General features: G+C 36.7%; 1 long non-coding RNA gene across 1 annotated transcript; it reads left to right on the top strand.

The window, feature by feature from the left end:
- Positions 1 to 5793: 5793 nt before the first annotated feature.
- LOC134220321 (uncharacterized) lies at positions 5794 to 6812 on the top strand. The gene is made up of 3 exons (XR_009981861.1): positions 5794 to 6027; positions 6084 to 6151; positions 6229 to 6812. It is a non-coding gene; the product is annotated as an uncharacterized LOC134220321 (long non-coding RNA).
- The last annotated feature ends 506 nt before the right edge of the window (positions 6813 to 7318 follow it).

Below are 7318 nucleotides of genomic sequence, written 5' to 3' on the forward strand. Positions count from 1 at the left end.
TCAACATTGCATCTAGTGCTTTAGTAGACGTACTAGGTATAGCCTCTGTAACAGAAATTGTAGCCAATCTTTGGAGCTTTTCCAACTTCTTTTGGATTAATTTAGCTTTAGCTTTTGGCCACCAAATGAATGATGCATATGTTATTCTGGGTCTTACTATAGCCGTATATATCCAGTGGATCATTTTTGGCTTAAGTCCCCATTTATTACCAGAGGTTTTCTTACTTATCCATAAGGCGTTTGTGGCCTTACTGCAATATTTGTGTGCGTTCCAGTTTAGTTTGCTATCAAGAGTAACTCCCAGATATTGTAACCGTTTGGTTCCAATTTTGCTTGTTGGCTCCACCACAAGTCCCTAATTTTCCCTTCCCCTGAACATGCCCCTGAAAAAAGGAACGACGATCACTCAATCTCTGTAAACAATACAGTGAGTGAATGTTTGTTCCGTTTTCATGCGTACCCTAAATTGACAGTATTGAATATCAAGCAGTTTGAGTGTGGGTAAAACATCAACACCCCTGTAGCTTTAATGCCTACTCACAGATGGAGCGCAGGTGAAATGTAGAATAGGGTGTGCCGTCAGAATACATATATGTGTAAGTTTCGAAGAAACGGCTTTTCATATAAAAGACGGGGGACGATGAGGAACCTTCCTTTTCCAACTGTGATTGTCGAACGGAGTCGAAGTGCGCGCGTGTGTAATTTCCGTTTCGAGGTTAGATTTTGAAACCTCTGTTTTGTGAAAACTTATTGTTTAATGTTGTTCTTTTCTATAGTAGCTAGGTCCAGTGGAAAAGTCTGATCGTTAAAAGATTAAGTGTTAGTAACGATTAAAAACCCAGATTAATCCACCTAGCAGTGATGATGCCTTTCTCGTGCATTATAAAATATATTGAAAAAATCACTTTAAAAAGGTCAAAAAAGCTCTTTGGGTGAATAGATCACATTTTTTCGATCATTTTTAATATTTTTGCCTTGCCACCATTCAAAAACAATTGTTTTTTGATTTTTTTTCCAAGGGGGACCTGTGGGAAAAAACAATGATTTTTCAATAACTCCGAAAAGCAATGATCGGGCCCATTTTCAATAGCAAACAATTCCCTGTCGAATGCAACTTGTTGCGAGTAAATCGGATAATAAGTTCTAAAACGTGTGTCTACAAAATTTGTACACATACACATACATACACAAAAAAAACAGACGTCACCTCAGTTTGTCGAGCTGAGTAGATCGGTATATAACACTATGGGTCTCCGGGCCTTCTATCAAAAGTTTTTTTGGAGCAATCATATAGCCTTTCGGTACAACTTTGTTGTACGAGAAAGGAAAAAATGCATATGTTACAAATATGCGATCGTGGGTAAATAGTACAATAATTAGCGCAGCGGCACGTTTTAAAAAATACATTATAAAATACAATATGGATTAACTGTCCAGACAGCGCGTCTACAATTGTTTTAGGGCCGATTCCCACGTAGTGTTTTTTCACCAATGTAATATTAAAGTTCAATAAAACTAGTTGTATGTCATACATTGATTTTGCATGCCTTTGTGTAATAATTGTACAAGTACATTTTTGTGAAAATTAACAACACAATTCACATAAATATCAATGGAAAAAAGCCGCATAATATGGAAATAATGAGGTGTATGAAAACGAACGTTATGTTCAAATCACCCAAGTAAAGTGACCATACGTCCCGCGTTTCGCGGGACAGTCCCGCATTTTCTCAATTTGTCCCGCGCTGAAAAGCGTCCCGCGAAACGTCCCGCTTTCCACTTATTTCTAGTTTATGTCTCGCCAAATACAAAAAAATAGAATACATTACTAATTAGTATTTTAAAAGAAATTATTAGATTTCAAAAAATTTATAATTTTGACTAAGACTAACGTTTTGTAAGGCAATCATATGGATCATAGAAATCAAGATTAAGATGTTCTCCTGTGACAAAAACCAAATTATCTCTACAGTTTGTTTTACCCAAGCCTTATACCCTGGGAATCTTGTAAGCAGATTTTGCTTCCATGTATTTGCTGCTGCGTAATTACTTGGATTTCGACACGGAACGTCAAAAATTCCACTCCATTTGCGGACCAAAATCTTGCGGAAAATCTACCCCAGTTAGAAGACGACCTTTACTGTGTTGATATTGGATATGGATAGCAGTGAGGGAAAAAACCTAGATCTTTTCCAAAATTTAAATCAAGCGCGAGTCAACACCTCATGACAGAGAATCGTTCATGATTTGACTCGCGGTTTGCATCATTGCTTGATTTCTACGTGTTATTCTCTATTGAATTAATCAAATATACTTTCTTGTCTTAAAACAATAAAAAATAAATCCATAGGTAATATAAAATACGCTTTTATTGGGTTTTGATGCTTTTTAAAGCGAAACCTTTTTTTGGCTAATAAGCGGAACGATGCGATTCTGCATGCAAAAGTCAAGCACGATGCTCTCCCTGCAAAATCGCAAGCGATCTCAAATGGGATGGAAATTTTGATTTTCTGAGCAGATATCTATTCATATTCAGTATCACCTGTTTGGAAATAAATTGGAACTTAAACCGTGGACCATATTGGACCAGAAAACCAGAATAGACCTTTAGAAAAATATGATTATTATTATCTAATCTTATTAATATCTAATTCATTCATAATCACAGTATTTACTTTTGTCTGGTATTTTAGAAAGAGTTATTTAGGTTATTCGGAAAACAATTTTCGATGTTCGATATAATTGCTTCTATCGGTACAAAAAAATTCTAACAAAATTCTATACACTAAACGATCAACAGCTGAAAGTCATTTAACTGCAACGCTTTTCAACTGCAATTCGATAGTTGCAACAGTTTTGCAGATATTGGACTCCCTGTCCGCTAAACTTCAAAGTTAAACTCCATGGCAGCTACATTGAGCTGCACATTCAACATTTGAAGAAAGCTTTGACTTCTAAAATGAGTTGCCGTTCATCGAACAGTTAGCAAACTAAGCTTTGGAAACAAATAAAAAAATAAAGATTTGATTTGTAGGTATTACTAAAATATATCAAACTATGACCTTTTTTTTTCCCGCGCTCACACAAAATTTATCTGGTCACAAGACCCAAATGCCCAAACTACACCATCATTCCACCCAAACCACCCAACCCAATAAGCAGTTAGCCTCAATGACACGCCTCTTCTTTCCTTCCAAAGCAGGAAAAAAATGGCAGCAAACGTAACGAGCGCACGAGAAAGCATGTACGAATGCGATTTTTATTTCCAACGATGAAATTTTTACAACTGTGTTGATGCGAGCGGATAAAGTCATCGGCTTCGGTCTCTATAGCGCGTGTGTTAGTTTTCGTGTTCCACATTTGAAGCTTTGGAAAGCTTTGCTTGAGAGGTTAGCATCATCAATAAAGCACGAAAGAAGCAACACAAACTTTAATGCTGTCAGTATACACGGTGCGAAATTTATTCATTGAATGTGGAAATGCTACACACTTAATTTGTTTTACTCAATATTGTGCGGTTACTTGCTGAGTTTTTTTTACTTTATGAAACTGTTTTTTTTAATCTACAGATTATATTCAACACCATACTTGCTAAATGGACACGGTCGGTTAAAGTGGCTGGTCCTTAAATAAAGTGTTCGTGAAAGTAATCGTTAGATTATTCGCTGTTGGTTTGAGCGAGACAGAGTATATGACAAAAAAATCAACCAGCAACTTGCGGTGTTTGGTTCGAAATGAACGTTTGTCAGCAATGGAATAATCCATCTAGATTTTCTACTAGATGGCTTTTTGCTGTACTATAAATCTCGCATAACTTTTCAAAGGGCCTAAGTAACATTTTTTAATGAATTAATTTGAGTACTGCAATCAACAGAACAACATGAAAACTATTGATTGCAGTATTCAAATTAATTCATGAAAAAAATGTTACTTAGGTGCTTTTGAAAAGTTAAGCGAGAATTCATGAAAAAATGTTACTTAGGTCCTTTTGACAAGTTATGCGAGAAATGTAATAGAAATGCATGAAGCCAAATAGGACTTTTTGGGAACTTGCAAGTGTTCTTATTGTTAAGTTGACTTTTTGTCAATTTATTGGTCAATACTTAGAAGGTGCTGTAAAAAGAAAAGTGCATACTTAGGTTTTCCAAATCTGATGCAGACTATCTTTTGAAAAGGGTCAAACTTGTTTTTACTGATTTTTTCAAATGGGTATAATCGATAAACGACGCTTCCTACAAAAAAGTGTTGTATGAGTGACTGTCGCAAAATCATTCAAACTTTCTAATAAAACTTTTTGAAAAACTCTAAATAGAACCCTACACTAAAAAAAAACAATTTAAGAAAATAAAAGTCAATTTGCAAAAAAGCGCTTTTTTTGAGTTGGAAGAAGGTTTTTCTGGAGGTAGGTGATTAGATTTCCTACGTACCGTTCATACAGCGCTATCCGGGCACTTTTAAGGGAGAAAAGTTTTTAACAAAACTTTTCTTGACGGAATTGATTTTTCAGTGTCTTTAAGGGGTGGATTTAACATATGTATACATATATACTCATATTAATTATTCCTGTACAGTCAGGCAGAGTACAATGTTTTGGTCGTAACTGGTCGCAACTAAAGAAGCTAATAATGGAATATAATATTTTTTTGAAGATATAAACCCCTTTTTAATATTACTCTTAATTTAAAAACAAACTATATTTAGTGACTAAATTAGACAATGTATCATAAAAATAGATTTGCTTGGGGTTCTATAACGATGGCTTTCATTGGTTTAGTTTCAGATGAAAATGCACTGAAAATAATTCCGACAAGAAAAAAGTTTTTGTTAGAAAAACTTTTTTTCCTTAAGAGTGCCCAGCTTGCGATGTATGGACGGTTGGTAGGGAACATAATCACCTATCTTGAGACAAAATTTCATTTAAATAAATTTTCTCGAGCATTTTTTCGCAAATCGACTTTAAAATTTTTAAACTGATTTTTTTCAGTGTAGGGCTCAATTTGGATTGTTTCTGATATTTTCACTAGAAATTTTGACTGATTTTGCGATGGTCACCCATACAACACTTTTTTGTGGGATGCGTCGTTTTTCTATTATATCCATTTGAAAATATTAGCAAAAAAATTTCAGCTCTTTTCAAAGGATAGTCTAGATTAAATTTGGAAAAACATTTTTGTTTTCATTTCGGATCATCTGGTGATTTTTCATTTCTCATTTTTCATTTCTTACTTCTTACTTTTCACTCCTCACTTCGCACTTCTCACGTCTCACTTTTCACTTCTCACTGCTCACATCGGCCCATAGGGAAAGAAATGGCAGAAATGACGCTTAACTTTTAAAAAGAACATATGTCACCTTTTTTCATGAATTAATTTGTGTACCGCAATCAAAAGCTATCATATTGGTCTGTTGATCGCAATATTAAAATTCATTCATGAAAATATGTTTCTTAGGTCATTTTGAAAAAATAAACTAGAATTTTCAGTGTATACATGAAATCTTAAAATAGGTACTTTTTAACTCATTAATGGGTTTCTATGTTTCTTTGTGAAGTTTTTTTCTTCCGTGTAAGCTGTGTATTCTATGCTGTCAGTGTGCCGGTTTCGAATAAATTGTGTCTTGGGAGAACATAACCTAGAAAATCGATAGCTTATTTGTTACGAAATAATGATGTCTCATAACTCTTTGAATATTTACTATTTTTTGAGACGTGCCATCATTATGAAATTCAATAGCGAACAAGAAGAAAACATTCCCCATCGAATGCAACTTGTTGTAGCAAAATCAATTCAGGTTTAGTACTAGAAAAATTGTCTAATGTTTCAATGTGCACACACATACGCACACACACACACACGGACACACACACGGACAGACAGACATTTGCTCAGTTTGTCGAGCTGAATCGAATGGTATATAATACTATGGGTCTACAAGCGCTCTATAAAAAGTACGTTTTGGGAGTGAAATGAAAGCCTTTCAGGTACAACTTTGTTGTACGAGAAAGGCAAAAAGATTACAAAGAAAAGGGTTAGTATTTGGTTAGTTTTGTTAAAACGAGTCAAATTAATGTGTTAATATTACAGTGAAAAGACGAATTTACTACAAACAAAAGAATCGTCCACAACGCACATGTTAAAACAATAAGAAAAAGGTAAAATTGACAAAACAAAAGTGAATAAGAAAAGGGTTAGCGTAGGACGTCACAGGGTATTAATTCTGGGTGCTTAGGTCCGTTCAAGGGGCCTTTTTCTTCCGTTCTATTTTCAAGTTCGTCCTCGGGTGTTCATGGTGGTGCAAACTCGTGCCGAATAACTACAACCCTCGGCGGCAGTGTAACAGTCGACGTAAACACGATAGGCAAACCGCGAGCAAGATCGGAACGTTCCCGGCCATTCCCGGCATTCTTCGCCGATGTCGCCATTGTTACCGCGAACGAGATCGGACAGATCCCGGCCATTCTCTTTCCATCTACGCCTTTTTGCGACCGTTCAGCATCCGCCATTGCAATCCGCTCCGCGGATAGAGAAATCCGCCATGATACCATCAAACACCGGAGGTGGTCTAAGAAAGCCCAGGACCATTGAGAACAACCCTCCATCCGACCTATCATCGGGATTCCAACCAATGTTTCCCAACTACCACGATTCGTACCACAAGGACCAGTGGTTACCCAGCATCGAACCCCAGCCTACCATCGAAAGCTTTCGCACCGATCATCGAGACTCCAGATCCGGATCCGGCAGCAACTAGCGAACAGCAAGTATACCCTTTGTGACGTCGTAAATAAATATTGTTGATTAGTATGTAGTAAATCGTGGTAGTTCAGTTATTAGGAAGTGCAGTCCTTGAACAGTAAGCCTTTCACAAACTTTGCTTTTTATGCGTCCCCGGGTTCACCAAGGAACCATCATGCCTCGCCTTTCGAGTGATCCAGTGGTAGCAAGACAATTATCTTCCCTCCTGTGTTCTGATTCCGCTTTGTTGTTCAATCGCTCGCAACATCCGTGGGAGGTTAACTTTATTGAACTCCTGCTTCGAGACAAAGACTGCTGTTTAGAGTGTGTATGAGGTGGAACAGTCGATAAACGACCCTCAGATACCTGATCCGTGAGCTAGCGAGTTTCAATATTGAACCTTTAAGGCCCAAATTACCGTAATCCAGTCATTGACAAGAAACCAGCCACGTGCTTGTACCACCCCCAGGAAAAAATCCGCCCACTGAGGAGAAAATGCATTCCCCAGCTGAATCGGGGAAGCACTCTTGTTTTAAAACTACATCAACATATAGTGGTGACTTCTATACATCCGTGGGATGCTT

The sequence above is a fragment of the Armigeres subalbatus genome, chromosome 3 (genome assembly GCF_024139115.2).
Source record: "Armigeres subalbatus isolate Guangzhou_Male chromosome 3, GZ_Asu_2, whole genome shotgun sequence".
Taxonomy (NCBI): Eukaryota; Metazoa; Arthropoda; class Insecta; order Diptera; family Culicidae; genus Armigeres; species Armigeres subalbatus.